General features: G+C 39.7%; 1 protein-coding gene across 7 annotated transcripts in view; it reads left to right on the top strand.

The window, feature by feature from the left end:
• Window positions 1–9,693: 9,693 nt before the first annotated feature.
• LOC113012359 (C-myc promoter-binding protein-like) overlaps window positions 9,694–17,618 on the top strand; it is an 86,055-nt gene continuing 78,130 nt past the window's right edge. For all 7 annotated transcript variants that reach the window (XM_026153266.2, XM_026153187.2, XM_080302676.1 and 4 more), the window contains exon 1: window positions 9,694–9,909. The gene's annotated coding sequence lies outside the window, so the exon portion shown is untranslated. The remainder of the gene's footprint in view (window positions 9,910–17,618) is intronic.

The raw sequence follows: 17,618 nt of genomic DNA, 5'->3' as shown, positions 1-17,618 counted from the left end.
TTGAATTAGGATATTATGTCCTCCTATTTTGAATGTATTTACTTTTCCCTCTGTTCAAACAGCATGGAAGTGTAACTCCATCAGTCCTACCCTCCAGCATCGTTGTTAGAAAGTGACGAACTGACCACCAGGGAAATCTTTGACAGCCTTTCTGTCTCTGCAGCTTATCAGACGGCTCACATCCTGCCTGTCTCCTGACCTCTAATGCATGGAGGAGAGATCAGGGGAGGGGATCATTTGAAATAGCTTGTATGTCTTTTCCTAGTTGTGTAAACATTTGCAAACCTCACTAAAAATCAATAACAGAGAGGAGAAATTCCAGTAACTCAGTCTGTGCACACAGCTTATCTTACAGTGGAAGTTTGATCCACGGTGATGCAAACATGAAGAGCTATGAAACACAGTGTGAGTGAACATAGTCGTCCCTCAATGAGGGTTTAAATTTAGCTGTTGAACAGTTCTGTGTGAAAAGAATCTTCTCAGCTTAACCCTCGTATAGCTCACCTAATCAATAATATTCCCGTTACGAGTGAATCGAATGTGCCTGGAGTCACTTGAACTGACAAATCTACAGAATTTGCAGCAGCACTTTATTATTTGATGTCTACAAAGCTTTCTGCTTTGCATTTTCCTCTCCAAGCTCAGACACCTACCTCTACCTTATGGAAGTTTTGTCAGCCAAAATCAGTAAACTTAGTAAACAAAGACCTGATGAGACCAATTTCTTAAACTTTTGCTGGGGAGAATAATCCCTGCAGGGGCTGGGATGGGTTTGCTATTCATGTTGACAGTACCAATTATTTATTGGTATACTGGCTTCGGAAAATTAAGAAGAAGAAAACACATAATTGGGGGTGCAAGATGACTTACAGACAGACAACAGACAACTACTAGACCTTGGAGCAGTGATAGCAATGATTCAAGCTTTCAGTGCAGCAAGCAATGGAGCATCATTGGCACAAGATGCAAAGCTGTGTTTGTGGCTAGAGAAAGACAACAATCTTCTTGGCCAGGAAGAAGTGTCTAAGAGAATGTAACGATGGGCCTTGAGGGGCCACTACTTCTTTAGACGTAGGGCAATTCAGTCAGGGGAAGAGTGGCAAGAAAACTATCACCTACAGGGAAACACAACCACAATCAGCCCAGAGTCCATCCAGCCACAGCCAGCATTAGAGAAGAAGAAAGCCCCAAATCTGGAGGCCCAAGTCTTGCCAGAAAAAAAGAGGGCAGCCATCATTACAGGTACCAGGTACCTGCGGCCTGCTGGAGCGGGGGGCTAGGAGGAGGAGTTGGCCGTCCGACTGGGGTCTGGAGTGTGGGGCCTCCCTGCTGCTGCGGAGTCGGGGCGGTCTGCCTCCCCCCACCGCAGGGAAAAGGGTAACACCACCTGGGTCTGGGTGCAGTTCCTCCCTCCAGGGGCAGGGGTACCTAGACCCGGTTTGTAGAGTACGCTTGGGGAGTGTGATCGTGTGTACAGCGTCTCTTTATGTCTGTCTCCACGTTGGTTGAGTGTGGAGTAAGTGCATATGAGAGCATGAGGGTGGGAATGGATGTTTGTATCTGTGTGTGCCTGTATGTCTGTGTCTATATGTCAGGTCGGGTATCAGACGCCACCTCTCTGGGGACATCTCAGGCCCTCCAAGGTATGGAGGCCTATCTCCCCCCACCACTTCCCCTGCCAGTGGCGGACTCCCTCAGACATCGGTGCGTTGGTGGTTCTTTGTGTCTGGGGATGGGCGTCCAGGTACACACCGACTCACTCCTTGGCGGCTGCTTATCGGGGCCTGGAGCCTGGGGCTCGCTCGGGCCACTTCAGAGGTGGGGTGCCCCCGGCCTCTCGGCCTGGGGCTCGGTCACTCAGGCACAGCTGGCTGCCGGCGGAGCTCACGGGCACGTCACTGCAACCCCCCCTGGCTTCTGCTCCGCGGCTGCTGAGTGAGCCCTCATCTGGGACTCTCCTCAGCTCTTTCTGGGACAGTGGCGCGGCTGCCCCTCTGTTGGTCTTCTTTGGTCTCTTGTGTTCTGGGGGCCTCTGGATGTCTGGAGTTTTGATCTCCTCCATACCTGCTTCATGCCCTGGAGGACGGGGCTGTGGCCCCCCCACACCCTCTAGCAGATCATTACATGAAGGAACCTTTTAAAAAAACAAGCGCGTCCATGCTCACAGGTGTACACACGGGTGATCACACACACAAACTACACCCTTTTTGGCTCCTAACTCAAAGCGCACTGTGTGCTGTCGTTCTTATGTGCTGCACAATAATGTTTAATATTTAGTATTTACTGTCATATTCCCATATATCATTGTGATGTTGTTTATTCTATTACTCTCGTTTTCTTCTGCTTGTTTTCTTTTTTCTTTCTCAACAGGTGATCCAGGTGATCGATATATGCATTTTTTTTTCTCTGCTTATTCTGTTGTTTTTTGCCCTTCTCCCCCGTCCCTCTTCTCAGCTGTTTTTCTTTCCCTCTTTCTTTCTCCCCTTCTTTCCCCCAGTCAAGTCTGTCCCGTATTCAGCAAGTGAAAATAAAATAAACAATAAAAGGTGAATCAAATGGACCATTACAAGGCTGGGATGGTCAATTTGGTAAAGTAAATCCGTTGGGCATCTTTCTTCACCTTTAGACAATAATTCTGATGGCAAAAGAGCCAAACGGGACAGGCAAAAAAAAACAAACAAAAACAAACAAACAAACTGCTTTACAAGTCGGAGGCTGCATTGATGCACTATCAATGAAATTTGGTTATGTTGCCTATTTGCAGAAAGTTTCATTTTAAAAGGTAAAAAGGCAACACAAGTAGAAGAGGATAAACACAAGCTAAAAGGATTTTTCACAACAAGGAAGTCCACAAGTTCCCTTTTATAGCTCGGTTATGGTGCAAAACAGTAATAAAAGATTCATTCCCTACTTATATAACGAATAATTTATAACTTTTTGAAAAGGGGTGGTTTAATAGAGACTTGTCCTCCTGAAATATCCAAGTTTCAAAGCAAAAATTCAGCACATTTCAGAGATTTTGCAGTACATGACTGGAGTTTTCTCCATTATCAATTATTCATTATATTAAAATTTGTATTTCATCCCTCTCACTTTCTTTGCATTAAAATAATAATAATAATAATACATTTTATTTATAGGCGCCTTTCAGACCCTCAAGGTCACCTTACAGTAACACGTAAACATACCATAAAAAACATAAGAAAAATGTATATATAGCAAACATGGTAGATAAAATTTAGACATAAACAGTCATAAAAGTATAAAAGCAAATATAAAAACTGAGCAAGGTAAAAATGGCCTAAGACAGATCAGGTGTATGCAATTCTAAACAGATGGGTTTTGAGTAGTGATTTAAAAGTGGTGAGACAGTGTGTAGTCCGGAGAGCAAGTGGAAGTGCATCCACAGTCTCGGGGCAGAACAACTAAAGGCTCTGAGTCTAATGGTAGTCAGGCGAGCAGGTGGAACTGACAGAAGGGAAGCTGAAGAAGAGCGGAGTGTAGGAAGGGGCGAGTATGTATGGAGAAGATCAGATAGATATGGAGGAGCGAGGTTATGAAGCGCTTTGAAAGTGAGAAGCAGGATCTTGCAATTGACACGGAGGTGAACTGGGAGCCAATGGAGCTGTTTAAGAACTGGTGTTATATGTTCAGTGGATCTAGTTCTGGAAATAATACAAGCAGCTGTATTTTGAACCAACTGCAGTTTATGGAGGGATTTATGAGGTAAACCATAGAGAAGATAATTACAGTAATCCAGACGAGATGTGACAAGAGCATTGACAAGTATGGCGGTACTGTGTGGTATGAGTGAGGGACGAAGTGAGGCACTTACTGCAGCTGTATTGCAGGCTGGCGAGGATCTATATTTTGCTCTAATTCAACCTGCATGCTCTCTGCTCTCATATGGTCTTGAGGATGGATTCAAGGTGGATTCAAGCCCTGACATGGCAAAGCAAACCCACTGCAGCCATGGGCACATTTATGATCACAGGCCACAAGCTGTTAATCACCACTAAAACCATTAGCTACTGTATCGCAGGCACCTGATAGTCCTGTTCCATCTGTTATTGACAGGCCGGGGACGTTTAAGTTTTGAAGGTGTAGAAGATCTGATGATTACTGTCCCTGGGTGGCATGTTTCAAACTTTTACAAAATAATAACCTGCTGCTTCATCTCTATGTCATTGTTTATGCTTGACATGAATTACATTTCTTTAAAAATGTTTATTATCTGTTGGAGCTGTGCTTGGCTGCAATAGACAGCAGGTGGCAGCAATGATTCATTACCAAGGCAGTAAAAACTTGGCTTAGTTACAAACAATATCTCCCCATCTTAAATGATTAATACTCTGTACTTTTCGTGGCATGGGCCATATTATGGAGTTGACTAATATGACCTTTTTAGACCTTAATTGTTTTACACCTTTATGAATACTCATTGCATTAATGTGCAGGGTGGATGTTCTACTATTCACTTATCCTTTTATTTTGCCAGTCTAAATTTGATAATAACTATTCTCCATTTCTAGCTTGCAGTTTTAATTTGCAAGCCTATATGACCTTATAATGATAGAACCAAGTCTAATTTTTCAAACAAGTGTACTTAAAACGAGTCTCTCCTCTTGTGCACAATAGGAACAGGCAAGGTTAAGCCACTCCATTATACACATCACACCAAGTATTGATTGCTTTTTTTGCAAAATTACCAAGAAATTAAGTAATAGCTCACAATAACTTTGCATTACTTAAAATTACTCATGCAGCACTTAAATTTGTTTGCACCTAATCATTTCCTTATATTCTGCTAAATATATTCTTCTCGTCCAACATCAGTTTCTGACCTCACAAATGTGCTTCTGGTAGAATGACAAAAAAAATCCCACAAACACCCCTAAACCTTGTGGAAAACCTTCACAGAAGAGTTGAAGCTTTCACAGCTGTAGCTGGGTAGCCCAACTTCATACTTAGCCCTATGGACTAAGATAGAGATGTCACCCGAGTTCTATCTGTGTGAAAGCAGACAAGCAAATACTTTTGGAAATATGGTTGTGTGCCTGAACACACCCTATTAGGGATGTCTGCTTAATGACATTGTATGGAGCTAAAACGGAGCTGTAGAGCAGTCTGAAGCATTTGGTTTTCATGGATTACTGTACTGACTTTATTATGCTTAATATGAAAATCCACCACTGTAACAGTATATTTATCACAAAAAAGCATGGATTCCCTTTGCTTTTGTTTTAAATTAATTTAATATGTTCCTTTTGTGTAAATCAACTCTAACCATCAGCTAGTAAGAGTCTGGAAGAAGACGTCAGGCGTTTGGTAGTAAAGATAAGTAAAGCTCCAGTTAATTTTACACTTAGACAATCATGTACATATTACTAAAGGACTTGCATTGTCTAAACAACCAGAAACACATCTGCATTCAGATATTCATAATAGCTCTTTTAGTACATTTAACTTCTGACAACAAAAACTAAAATGTATATTTAAGGAATTTATGACTCTGCATGCCTGTGTGGGAATACTTACTGCCAGCTCTCCACCCACACTGATGCTGAGCAAACCTCACACCTACTCACAGCCAAGCTGTTTCAGCCAGTTCCATCATATATCCTGCCCTTCAACACAAAGTAAAGTTGAAACTGGACTGATTCTGAAAATGTTAGGCGCTGGCAAAAGACGTGTAAGTGAAGTGTCCCTTACAATCAATGAAACAATTGAAAACTAATTAGAAATTTGAGGCTGTTTGAAGAAAGTGTCAGCTTGCCCCATTCATTCATTAGTTTTACATTTCCAGTGTTTCATTTGAACCCATGGGGGATAATACAGTCCCAGCATGCACTGGGGGATAACCTCTGTGACTATCTCAACAAAAGAGAAAATATATCATTGCATGCTAGCAAATTTACAGTCTTACTGTAATCTATCTACATTGGGTATCTTCAAAACATCATATAACAGACCCAAGGAAGGACCACAAAGAGCTCACTATGCTATATAAAGCAATAGATGCTATATTAAGGTTTACTGAAGCCAGCAGCACTTCAAATTCTGTTCAAATTGGGCATGGAGAAACCTAAGCACAGATTTTGGTTTCAGCAGACCATAAATGCCTGTTTTTAATGTAATATTTTCAATGTCCCTGATTCAGCAAGTAAAAATTCTACAGTTTGCTACTTTGACTTAATTCAGCCCTATGTTTACATATTTAACAAATACGTATGAAACAAATACTTTCTGAGTCAACTTGGGTTTTCCCTCTAAGGCTGACAAACACAATTATCAGACAGCACCCAACTACCTGCAGTTACTTTGTATTACAAAGTCTCAAGCATTGCTCATATCTAAACAACAGATAAAGAACAGGTAAACTCAAGATAAGTCCCAAAAAAACATCCATGAGTGTTTGCTGAAACAGCATACAAAATACCAAATTTGCTGATGCAGCACCTTTAGAGAAGGCTGACGGTAGTACGATGGTGAAAAGGCAGAAGTGCTAATCACCATGGAGGCTGGGATTGCTGTTCAATGTTTGACCTTTGAAAAAAAATGAGAATAATATATGTATCAGACTTCTCTTATTGTCTTGATTAACAAGATGAAGTCCTGCCCCATATAAAACTATATCAAATGAGACACAGTTTTTCTGTAAAAGTTAATTTATTAGCATTGCTGAAAGTTGCCGCCTTCATTTACATCATTCTGATCAACAGCATAAAACAGCTGATCAACACAGTCATTTCTCTGGTGAGGTTGGCTGGCTATTTGGTCACCATTGCAAATTCATTGATTCCAAACAATACTGAATATCGAATCTGTGAGTAATTGTGCTAAGAAAATATTAAGGTATTAAATCATAAACATGTAAAATAAGATTATAATTCCCGTCTTTTCCAATTTTCTAGTGTCTTACAATATTTGTTCTGCTTTTGTTGTTAAATTTCATTTTGTATCTTGGAAAAACGAATTTGTAATCTTTCAATTTATTTAATGCTGACATACGGTGTGCAGGTATTCCCTAATAACACTTGCTTTTGGAGCATCAACATACTATCGCACAATTTCATGTCCTGTTTTAACTAAGAAATAAAAACCTGACGAGTCCTAATGTTCTAATGAGTCACATTATTTTAAATATATTTTGTAGAATTTGAAAATGACAAAACATTCTGGAAAAGCTGGGCTTTCTTATATAACTATGTATAACCATTACAACTGTGAAACACTTTTCTCAGTGTTGTTTATTGTAAACTCCTCTTTTGATCTCTTGTGAATGAATTCTAATCTCTTTATTTTGAGATTATGTTGTTACATTGTAAGTGGTTGTGTTGCATGCAGAGATTTCGGGTTTGTGTTAAGTCATGCTCTGACATTTGTATTGACCTTTGTTACCTAAGTGCATCATATAAGACCAATAGTTCATAAAGAAACTATGTGTTTTCCTTCATTTTTATTCTGTTTTGCAGCTATTTTAGAATTTCATTTCAAAAGCCTGCACTGCACATCTTGAACACTAACTTTTTTTACTTGCCACAGTGCATACTGAAATACAGGCCCCATCAACAAGAGGTACATAAATACATTTCCCACATGGCACTGCTTCAAAAGTCACAAAAGCTTGTTTTTGGATGACGTCCAGCATCATACTTTTGCTGCTTGGAGATGAAACTGCAGTCTCCTCTTCACTAATGATCTCTCTGACATTCATTAATCACTGTTACTGTATCAGGTAGAAAAATATTTCACATGCATTTTCCTTCTTTAGCTTCTTATCCATTTCAGATCTAGCCCTGGGTAGTTTGGTGGTTGTGACAAAATGTAATCTTTAAAAGCGTACTATTGGTTTTAGCAGCGCTTTCAACACTGTTTGCTTGTAGTAACTGGTAGTTAGTAGGTAACAGGTAGTTATCTCAGCATTTACAATATGAAAGAATTTTTACGATGAAGAAACATACATGCAAAGCTGGATTTTATTTCTCATTAAAAAAAATGTCAGAAACTTAGCACACTGAGCCCAATATAGTTTTAAGTCATTGTGAAAAATGTCATTATAAATTCAAATTCAGCCCCTTAACACAGCTAAATGTCAGTGCAGCTGGGCCATGTCCTGTTTTATTATACTTCCATGAACACAGATAGCATCACTAAGTTATACACTTCTCAAGTTGATCTATCCCATACCCCCTAACAAAATGCACTGCTGACAATATTTTTTTTATAATACTTTATCTTAAATGCCTCCTCAGTGAGTAAACTCACAAAGGGCAGTGGGCCTACACAATATGCAGCAGCAACCCGGCTTTATTCATTCATACTCAAATCTAAATGTATGCATTGATCCAATTCCTTAGGAAATAATTATTCAAACTACAGTGTAAGAAACATTAATGTTAGCAACCAATATCTTTAGACTGATCATTAAAAAAACACTCTGCTATGACAAGACAACCAAGAACCAGCCCGCACTGCATGAAATCCTATCTTATGCTGTAAAAGTGCATTTTGTACACATGTTAATGTTTACAAATTATAAACATCACTCCATTACGCCACTGTGATGCCACTAGCATGTTTTAAAACTGCAAAGCTGTTAAAACTGACTTGTCACTCACATAGTAGGCCAGCCATTAAGAATACCTTTAACTACATTCATTTCTCTAGTGGTGGCTACCATTTATAAAATGAGCATTATATTGGATTCAATGATACTTGAAATGATCAATTTGCATCATAGATTTATCAATACAATGCTTATTAAGGTCAAAAACTGGGACCGGAGAGATCTTTTCCCAAAGTCTTCTGTATAACTGGATTTGCAGCCTTTATTATCCTGTTAGCTGCTCTTTACCACCACTTCACTCTAGTTTATCCACTACCTTGCACAAGACCACCAGTAATGGTGGTCAGAAAGCTTGGACAGCTTGAGCTTGGTTCTACCTGAGATCTCTTCTTCTTAAAAGGGAGTTTTTCCCTTTCCACTGTCACCTATTGTTTGCTCTTTACTTTTCACTATACAGCACCTCGAGGCAATTGCTGCTTGGATTTGGTCCCAGATAAATAAACTTTAATTGAATTTTGAGATTTTAAACTAATCTAATTTATTGATTAGATTCTGAATTAAGTTTTAAAAAGCAGTTTTTAGTAATGTTTCTTTTAATACTTGTATTATTATCGTTAATAGTACTGTTATTGTGAGTGCCTTTCTCTTCTTTTGTATATATTCATCTAGTTTCTATATAGCCCCCTTGATTGCATATATTTCTCCTATTAGTCATTTATTCCTGCTGTCTTACTATTTATATCTTATTCCTGCACAGTTGGTGTGGAGCAACCACAATAACAATAAAGGAACTATTTTATTCTATTGTTCTGTAATAATTTTTCTATTATTATTATTATTATTATTACCGGTATTATTATTATTATTATTATTATTAAAGGTAACCTATTCCACAGAGGACTTTAATTAATTTTAAAATATTCTGTTTTTACAGTGTGATGAGAATGTTTTTCACATAGCAGTAAAGTCCTGAGTCCACCTGTGGTCAGTCTATTATCGTGGGTCTCCCGGGAATGACTGCAAGTCACTTAAACGTCCTCTGAAGTGACAGAAGCGCGCGCGCGTGTGTGCGTGCGTGCGTGTATGTGTGTGTGTGTGTTGGCGGATTCCCATCACAACCAAGATGGCGGCGGAGCGGACAGCCGGCTCGGCACAGTGAGTGACAGGAGAAGCAGCCTCGGTCGGTTGGACAGCTAACAGTTAGACTCTGAGGGGGAGAAAAATACAATAACAACACATCCCGCACCGTTCATCTCACCTTCTGTAATGCAACAGCGTCGGTAGAAGCCAGACACCGTCCGAAGTTGTGTGCGAGGACTAATCTGACGTTCACAAGCGGGGTAAGTGCGAAATGATGAACCGTTACCCTGACTGGCTGCTTGGCGTGTTGAGGGATTTACCGAACGGCTGCAGGCTGCTAACTTAGTGCTCGAACAAGCTGGAAATCCCTTATGCTAGCCCTGTCACCTAACTCATGTATGTGTTTGTTGACATTTGTTTATATTTTATCTGTCAATAATGACAATTCACTCTCGCAGCTTTTGAACCAATACGACTCCCATGCTTTCCCCGCTTCTCGACATCTAGGTATGTGCCACAGGTTGTTTGCACTCATCGCTAAAATTTGGGAACATTTTAGTCACCGTGAACGACATAACAGCCAGTCAAAGCACGTCAAGCCTCAAACGATCCGCTGAAATGTCTGATTTACCCCACGAGCGAGCTAAAAATAACCCAAAACACTCTCCGTTTGCACCCCGTTGCCTGAGGATATTTTAGGTTGTTCGGCTTTGTATCAGGGGGGAAAAACACCTCTCATTTAGCCTTGCTGTTAAGCAGGGGCGTAGAAAGTGCACGGACAGTCTTTCCTATGTTTTATGTGAAGGATTTTCAACCTGGACCGGAGGGTATGTCAGTGGTTTTCACTAAGCTGTGTGGTGGTGAGAGATTTCATGACTGGTGAAGGGTGATGAGAGTGTGCTAATGCGGGTTTGCAAACGTGCAAGTTTGATGGGACATGTTTGCTGTTAATGTGCAAATCCTTACACGTATTTCTGTCAGAGAAATGCTGTCAGACCCATACCAGGAGTGGTGCTGGTGTAGTCTGTCAGACATCAGACAGGAGCAGCAGTGGCAGCCACTGGGGTTTGACATTCTGGAGGTCTACCCCCCCCCCCCAAAAAAAAGCAAAAAAAGAAAAATCCCACTTACATCCTTTCCTAGTGTTTTTCCATAGCATGAGATGGACAAGTCTGATCAAATCACACATGTGACAGAAAGCCTGTCGTTTGAAAACCTCTGCTCCACATACCAGAAAGGTAACCTGAACTGTAAACCCACATATATTCTCTTTGCTCTGATATGGGACATTTCTCATGGGAATATTGTGTTGTTGTGCATCCTGTTGATGGGATGTTTATATGTCGCCTTATTACCTTGCAGTATGTGCTCAAGAGGGCAGAAAGGTACCCTTCTGGTAGGAAATTAAGTCGTAGTTTAAAAGAAGGTGCTGTCGCCTGACACAGAGGAGCCGAACAGCATGCACCAATTGCCTGGATTGTTGGAGTGAGCTGCAGTGTCAGTAAAACATCAAAAAGGAGCAGACAGCTAGACAGTGTCCTGACTTGAGTTAAAGCCCACTGTCTGTAAATAACTGACACACAGTGCTCTCTCTCGTGGCGGTGATGGTTGTAATACCCGAGGCACAGGGTTCATGTTATTCCCATCTTGTGTAATTCAGTGAAAACAAACAAAGTGAGGAAACAATTTGACTTGACAGAGTTGTCAGTGACAGAGTGTAGCTCTAGATGCCTGAACTGGAGAATCTGTTTTTTTGGCAGAGTGCAAGTCTGACAATTTAGCCTGTTGCAGATTGATTTTTTTTTCTTTTACATTTCCAACAATTTCTGTCACAAACTATGTGTATCCCTGAAGATACACTGTTAGCACTCTCACAGAGAAGCCTTTCTGGGGTTCACAAACTGTATGGAAAAATCCTGTTGATCACTCTCCTGGGTTTATTTTGTGATGAAAACACAGTGAAGATTGGAGGCTTTTAAGGATTTGCTACAGTAAAGTTAATGAATAAACAGAAGGTTGTTGCCCAAAGTGAGTTTCTTCAAGTGCCTGGGACAGCACCTTTTCACTAACGTTAATGCTGACGTAGAAGGGTTACTAATGAGCCCCCAAATATTCCTATAATTATATTCAGCTTTGAGATGTTGGATTCAACTGTGGCTTATACAGTTGGATAGAGTGATAGCAAGGGTGGCTGAATAGAGACAGTGAAAAAGATGCTGAAAATAAATGACAGTCACGCTTTTGAAATTGTCCTCTCCATCTCTCTGGTGATTTCTGCAGGACTGTGAATTGATGCATGATAGGTGAGTCTAAGAAGGAACTCTTTGACTTTCAAAGAGAAAAGATGTTAATGAAGCAACCTGACCCATGTGAACACAGTGCACAAGTTCTTGCACGTGGACAATATACAACACATACTTTAAAAAATGTTGTATGCTATAGTTTCCCTAAGAAAATCAACAATGAATAAACACTTACATAAAACTATTTAATTCAGTTCAGTTGTATTTATGTGGCACTAAATCACAACAACGCATTCTTCTAGGTGTTTTACATTGTAAGGTAAGGACCAATAAAGACAATAATGCAGAGAAAACCCAACAATGAAACCACCAACTATAAGCAAGTACTTGGTGACAGTGGGAAGGAAAAACTCCCTTTTAACAGGAAGACACCTCCGGCAGAACCAGTCTGATTGAGGGGCAGTCTTGTGTGGTGACTGGTTGGGGTTGAGGGGAGGGCACAATGTGGAAGAAAGCCAGAGATAAATAATTACTTATGATTAAGTGCAAAGTGATGTATAAATACATGGAGAGGGAAAAATTGTGAGTGAATAAGAAATGCTCAGTTCAGTGCATTATGGGAAGCCCCCAGCAGCCTCGGCCTATTGCAGTATAACTGAGGGAGGATTCAGGGTCCCCTGATCCACCCCTACTCTGTAATCTTTATCAAAAAGGTAAGTCGTAAGCCGAATCTAGAAGGTCTGCCTCCCAAATCTAAAGTGAGGGCTGGTTCCACATTCATGAATGTAAAGATTTATCAGAGTCGCTTCAGTATTCTTCAGTATTGGCTGATGTTTGCCTTACTGACTGCCACTGACCTATCTGCAATTTTGTTACAGTGGAAAAAAAAGTCTTACAAAGAACTTACCTAGTAATTTATCAGTCACAAGTCATCAGCCAATGAGCATACCTTGCATAGTCCACCATTAGAAACGCCAGTCGTTTTAACATGTCACAGAGTATAACCTGAAATGTAAGACTGAGCCCATAAACTCATGGGCTCAGGAAGGTGTTTACAGTCTTATATAAGCCTGCAAGTCATGGGTATCACCCATGGGTGCAGATTTAAGGCATTTCATTGCTTGGTTTTTCAGACCCCAAAGCTACGTCCATCTTTTATACTATTTAAATATACCATTCACATTTATAAATGCCATCTTATTTCATATAATTTCTATCAATATTTCACCAATATTCAGTGGTTACATATATTTTCCCCCATGTATCAGTGCATGTTTTATAAATGTTTCATTTCCAGCTGGCCAAAATGGCCAGTTGGCAATATATTTGCAGAGATGCAAGAAAGAATATTTTTTAGCTTGTCCTATTTAGGACAATTTTTTTTTTTTACAACAGCCAAAAAACATCAAGTCAGTGAGTATAGTCAGACGAAGGATTACTGGCAGCCAATAGGTGGTGGATTAGCTTTTAGATAATCAGTGTGCACAGTCTCTAATGTGTTGGTAAAGAAAATTTGAAGCATGTGGTTGGTTTACCAAGCAGGGGCTCTAGGTTAGCTTTTTAGTTCAAAGATTGGTCTACACTCAGACCATAATAAGAATCTAAAAATAATAAGTGTCCGTGTGCAGCTTTCCACTTTAGCTCAAGACAACACAAAGAAAGTAGGCGCCATCTTTTGGCTCTATATTGCAATTGTACTTTTTGGCATTTTATGAAAAAGTTCAATTCTTAGGAAGGCAGACCACTACATTTTTTAACGTAAGAGGATAATGTTTCCAGCTTAATGTACAGAAGCCAAAAGAAGATGCAGCTGGAAAAGAAAATGCTGCTGCTATCAATGTGCACATTGAACAAGTGAGAGTAGGATTACATGTTCCCAGGGAATACCATCCACAAACACTAATTAGCTGTAAGCTCAGACTCGTTGTCTGCAGGGAAAAAAAGGCAGGATGTATCCTCAGTTGGTGGGTGGCATCTGGTGTTACACTAAAATTTGGGAACTGAGCTCATAGCACCCAGGAAAGTCATCTGTCAGAATACAAAAATTCATTTCTCTCAGTTCAGATGCTGGTACTTTTTCCAGCAGTTATCCAGCAGTTGGCTATATGTGTAAATTGAGCTAATCACATTTCACTACAGTGAGAGTGGAGAGCTGGAAAGGTACTCGGGCTCAAGGGGTGGGTTGTGAAGCAACAAATTGCTTGTTAGTGCTTTTGCTTCAATTTCACAAAAATATAAGTGAAGAATTATGAGAATATGAGTGGAAAGGCAAAATAAAAAGAAACACAATGTTAGGCAATTGCCTTTTTTGTTATGAAGGTTTTCTTTTTGTTTTTTTGCAAAAGTGGCAGACCCTTATTTCAGTACATTTTGCCTATTAAGAAACATATCTGGTCTAACATGATGGTTAATGTAGTTTAGTCAGGACAACTTTAATTAAAAAGATTATTTGTATCAGCAGTAATTTATATCGCCAGTATAGTTCTATAGAAAGCTGGAGTAGGGAGATGCTGCAGCAAGACCCAAGCAGTACAGAGCAGGCATTCATGACAGCAGATACAACACTGTTATAAGGTTAAAGGAGCTGAGCTGGGGGTGGGTTGCAAAGAGACTTGCAGATGCACAGTGTCTCTAGGCAGGGCTAAGCAGCTTAATATCGTAGCCTATATGAGATTCGTCAGTTGTATAGAAGTATAGAAGTGATGACTCAGCTGATGTTGGCTGACAACATCAGCTGACATCACACACACATACACACAGCAATGCTTAAAAACAGCGCTAATTTATATAGACTAACATTAGAGAGGCAAAAGTCAGTCAGTCAGTTAATAATACCGGCTAATTAAAAGATGATAGCAAACTGCATGTTTAGTTTTTGTTTTATATGGGTGGGCCTGCAATCACAAGCGTTGAAGATCTGTATTTTTCTGCTCTGTTCCACTTTGAATAAACTTTCCCTTTAACAGATTGAACTAAAACTATGTTGAGCGTAGGCTTGCCACAGTCAGTGCCTGACCAATGAAGGCTGTAATTTTCTGGTTCTCACATTGTTGTGCTGCTGCTGCTGTGTGGCCTGCTGATTTCACAAGGGTACAAGGTTATTCTCCCAGTTTCGTCTCAATATTCAGACCTGTGCCTATCAAAAACAATAAAGATGTTACTGCCAGAACTCCAGAACAAAACTGCCAGACTCAAAAGTGAATAAGCTGAAAATAAAAAAACCCATGAAAACAATAAAATATAAAGGAATGCAAACAAATGCATGTGACTTGAAGACCAAGTCAGACCCTTAAGAATGCTTTTCTGCCAAACAGGGAATTAAAAGATCAGGCTGGGAGACAAGGCAGGTCTGAAAGATCAGGTTTCCTGGAGACATGCTATTTAATTCCCACAAGGCTCTGCATTAGCACTTCCTTGTGATAATACTGTACACAGAGCCAGGAAGGTAACATCACATATAAGACTGGAGTCAGGGGCAAGTGATTCTAGTTTATACTTTGATATCTGTATATTAAATTATGATCTTGAAATTCATTAAAGGTGAGAGAGTTCTTTCTCCACCCCGCAGCTATTTTTTCCCCAGTTACACTTCATGCTTAAATTGCAGCCTGCAGTTGTTAGCATGTCACCAAGATGGAGAGCAAAACCTGTCAATGAAAGATAAGGTGTGCAGGAACCTCGGCAAATGGGTTTATCTGATATCTAAGGCACTATTGCCAAAATCAGACTGCAGTGAAGCATCAATAAGTGGGACACTGAGTGCAGAAATAAAGACATGAAGTCACTTCACTATTCACTGGAACCACAATGTGGGGCAAATTTATTGATTAAAGATTGGCAGATAAAGTGGCTTGACTAAAATCTTGATCAGTTCTTTAGCTATTTGCAGATTTGGTGGTTAAAACTGAAAGTTGAAAAAAATATTCTGAACTGGGTTTAGATCTGAATGTTTTTCAGGAAAAGAGAGGATTTTTTTTTAAGTAAGATGTGTGTTACTGGCTTTTGATTAATCAGAATTAATCATTTAAATCTGCCCCTGATCATCAGAATTAGTATACCGATGATCCATGAATGATTGACCTCCCCAGAGCCCAAACCACAACATTATTGAAGCAGTCTGGTGTCAACTTAAGAAAGAACAAAAGTCAGCCAACATTCGAGATGCAGTTTTGAATGTCCTTCAAGAAGCCTTGATAACATTTTCTGAAGACTACTTAAAGAAAAGACAAGAAACCTGCCTAAGAGAGTTCAGGCTGTTTGGAACAATAAAGCTGTTCATACCAATTATTTACTTCCAGGGTTTTCTGGAATTAGGAAAAAATATTTTGAGCTCTATTGTATACAGTCTACATGGAGACATGTTGCGACACTTCCTTGTGGCAATACTATGAAAAAATGCTTTCTCAGACATGTGGCCATCCTTAGTTTGGACTGCTATTTAGTCTGTCTTTTTTTTTCTTTTTTTTTAACCTTTATTTAACCAGGAAAAGTCCCATTGAGATTAAAAACCTCTTTTTCAAGGGAGTCCTGGCCAAGAGGCGACAACATGTTGAAATTACAAAGTTACATACATATTATAAGTAACAATTACATTTTAAAAACATTTTTCTCTGGCTCTCTCAATCTGGACTTAAAAGCATTTAATGAAATAAGATCTGCTATCTTCCAGTCTTTTTGCATCATGTTCCATGTGAAAGGGGCAGCATAAGTAAAAGCCCTCTTTCCCAGTTCAGTTCTGACAAATGGAACACTGTTTTTGCCTCATAACTTTTCTCCCCCTTGTCTATAATCACATATTGAGGTTAATAGTATCAGCTGCCAGCAGGTAAAGTCTGTTACTGCTGTGTCTCATGCTGCTACATCCCCATCCATCATGGCTTGAGTTTAATCATCCATAACCAACGCATCACTCAGAAGGAGTGAGAGGTTGCCTTAAACTTTAGCTGCATTTTAAAAACATCCTTTGAAATTTAGGTCAAGACTTTGCACAAAGTTTTTCCAGGTACTTGCTATGCTCTCCAATGCGTTTATGCTGAGGCACCTTACAGTGCCATTAGCATATTCATTCTTGGTATAGGTTAGTCACAGCAGGACCTAGATTGTTAACCTTGCCACAATAAAGTCCACAATCTGCGCCACGGTCTGTCGCTGTGCATTATGACTGGCTACTTTATGGACACATGTAAAGTATTTGTGAATAAAATGTTGCTTCAACACGCTTCTCCTGCTTTGTCGAGTGCCTAATATGGAAGATTTAAGTTGCTATCTAGACGTTATTCTGGAGGCCTCTCTTTATTGAACAAAGCAGCACATTTTTACATTCTTTAACCTTGATGCTTGTTTGACGGTATACTTGTTGTGTGCTTCAGAAGCTGATATGGTTTTTATTCTGTTGTCTTTTTAATAGCAGGCACAGGAAGTCCCATTTCTGTTCTTCCTGTGCTGATAATGTTGGAGGATATAAGCATTAAAGTGAAAGTAAATGAAGATTTACGGTGGAAGTTTCTGTGGATTCAGATGCCTAATGAAGCTATAACTGTACAGTAGTATAATATCAACTGACCTTTGAGATGCTCTTGATAATGATCTTGCAAAGAAAATAGAACTTTCATAGCACAGCCTCAGTACAAACATAAACCAAGTCAATTACAGCAAAAAAAATCTGTAAATGATTCTACAATAATTCATTCATCTAATATCCTACAGGCAAAACAAAATTTATTGTG

Source organism: Astatotilapia calliptera, chromosome 1 (genome assembly GCF_964374335.1).
Source record: "Astatotilapia calliptera chromosome 1, fAstCal68.1, whole genome shotgun sequence".
Taxonomy (NCBI): domain Eukaryota; kingdom Metazoa; phylum Chordata; class Actinopteri; order Cichliformes; family Cichlidae; genus Astatotilapia; species Astatotilapia calliptera.
This window is presented reverse-complemented; position numbering and strand designations above follow the sequence as displayed.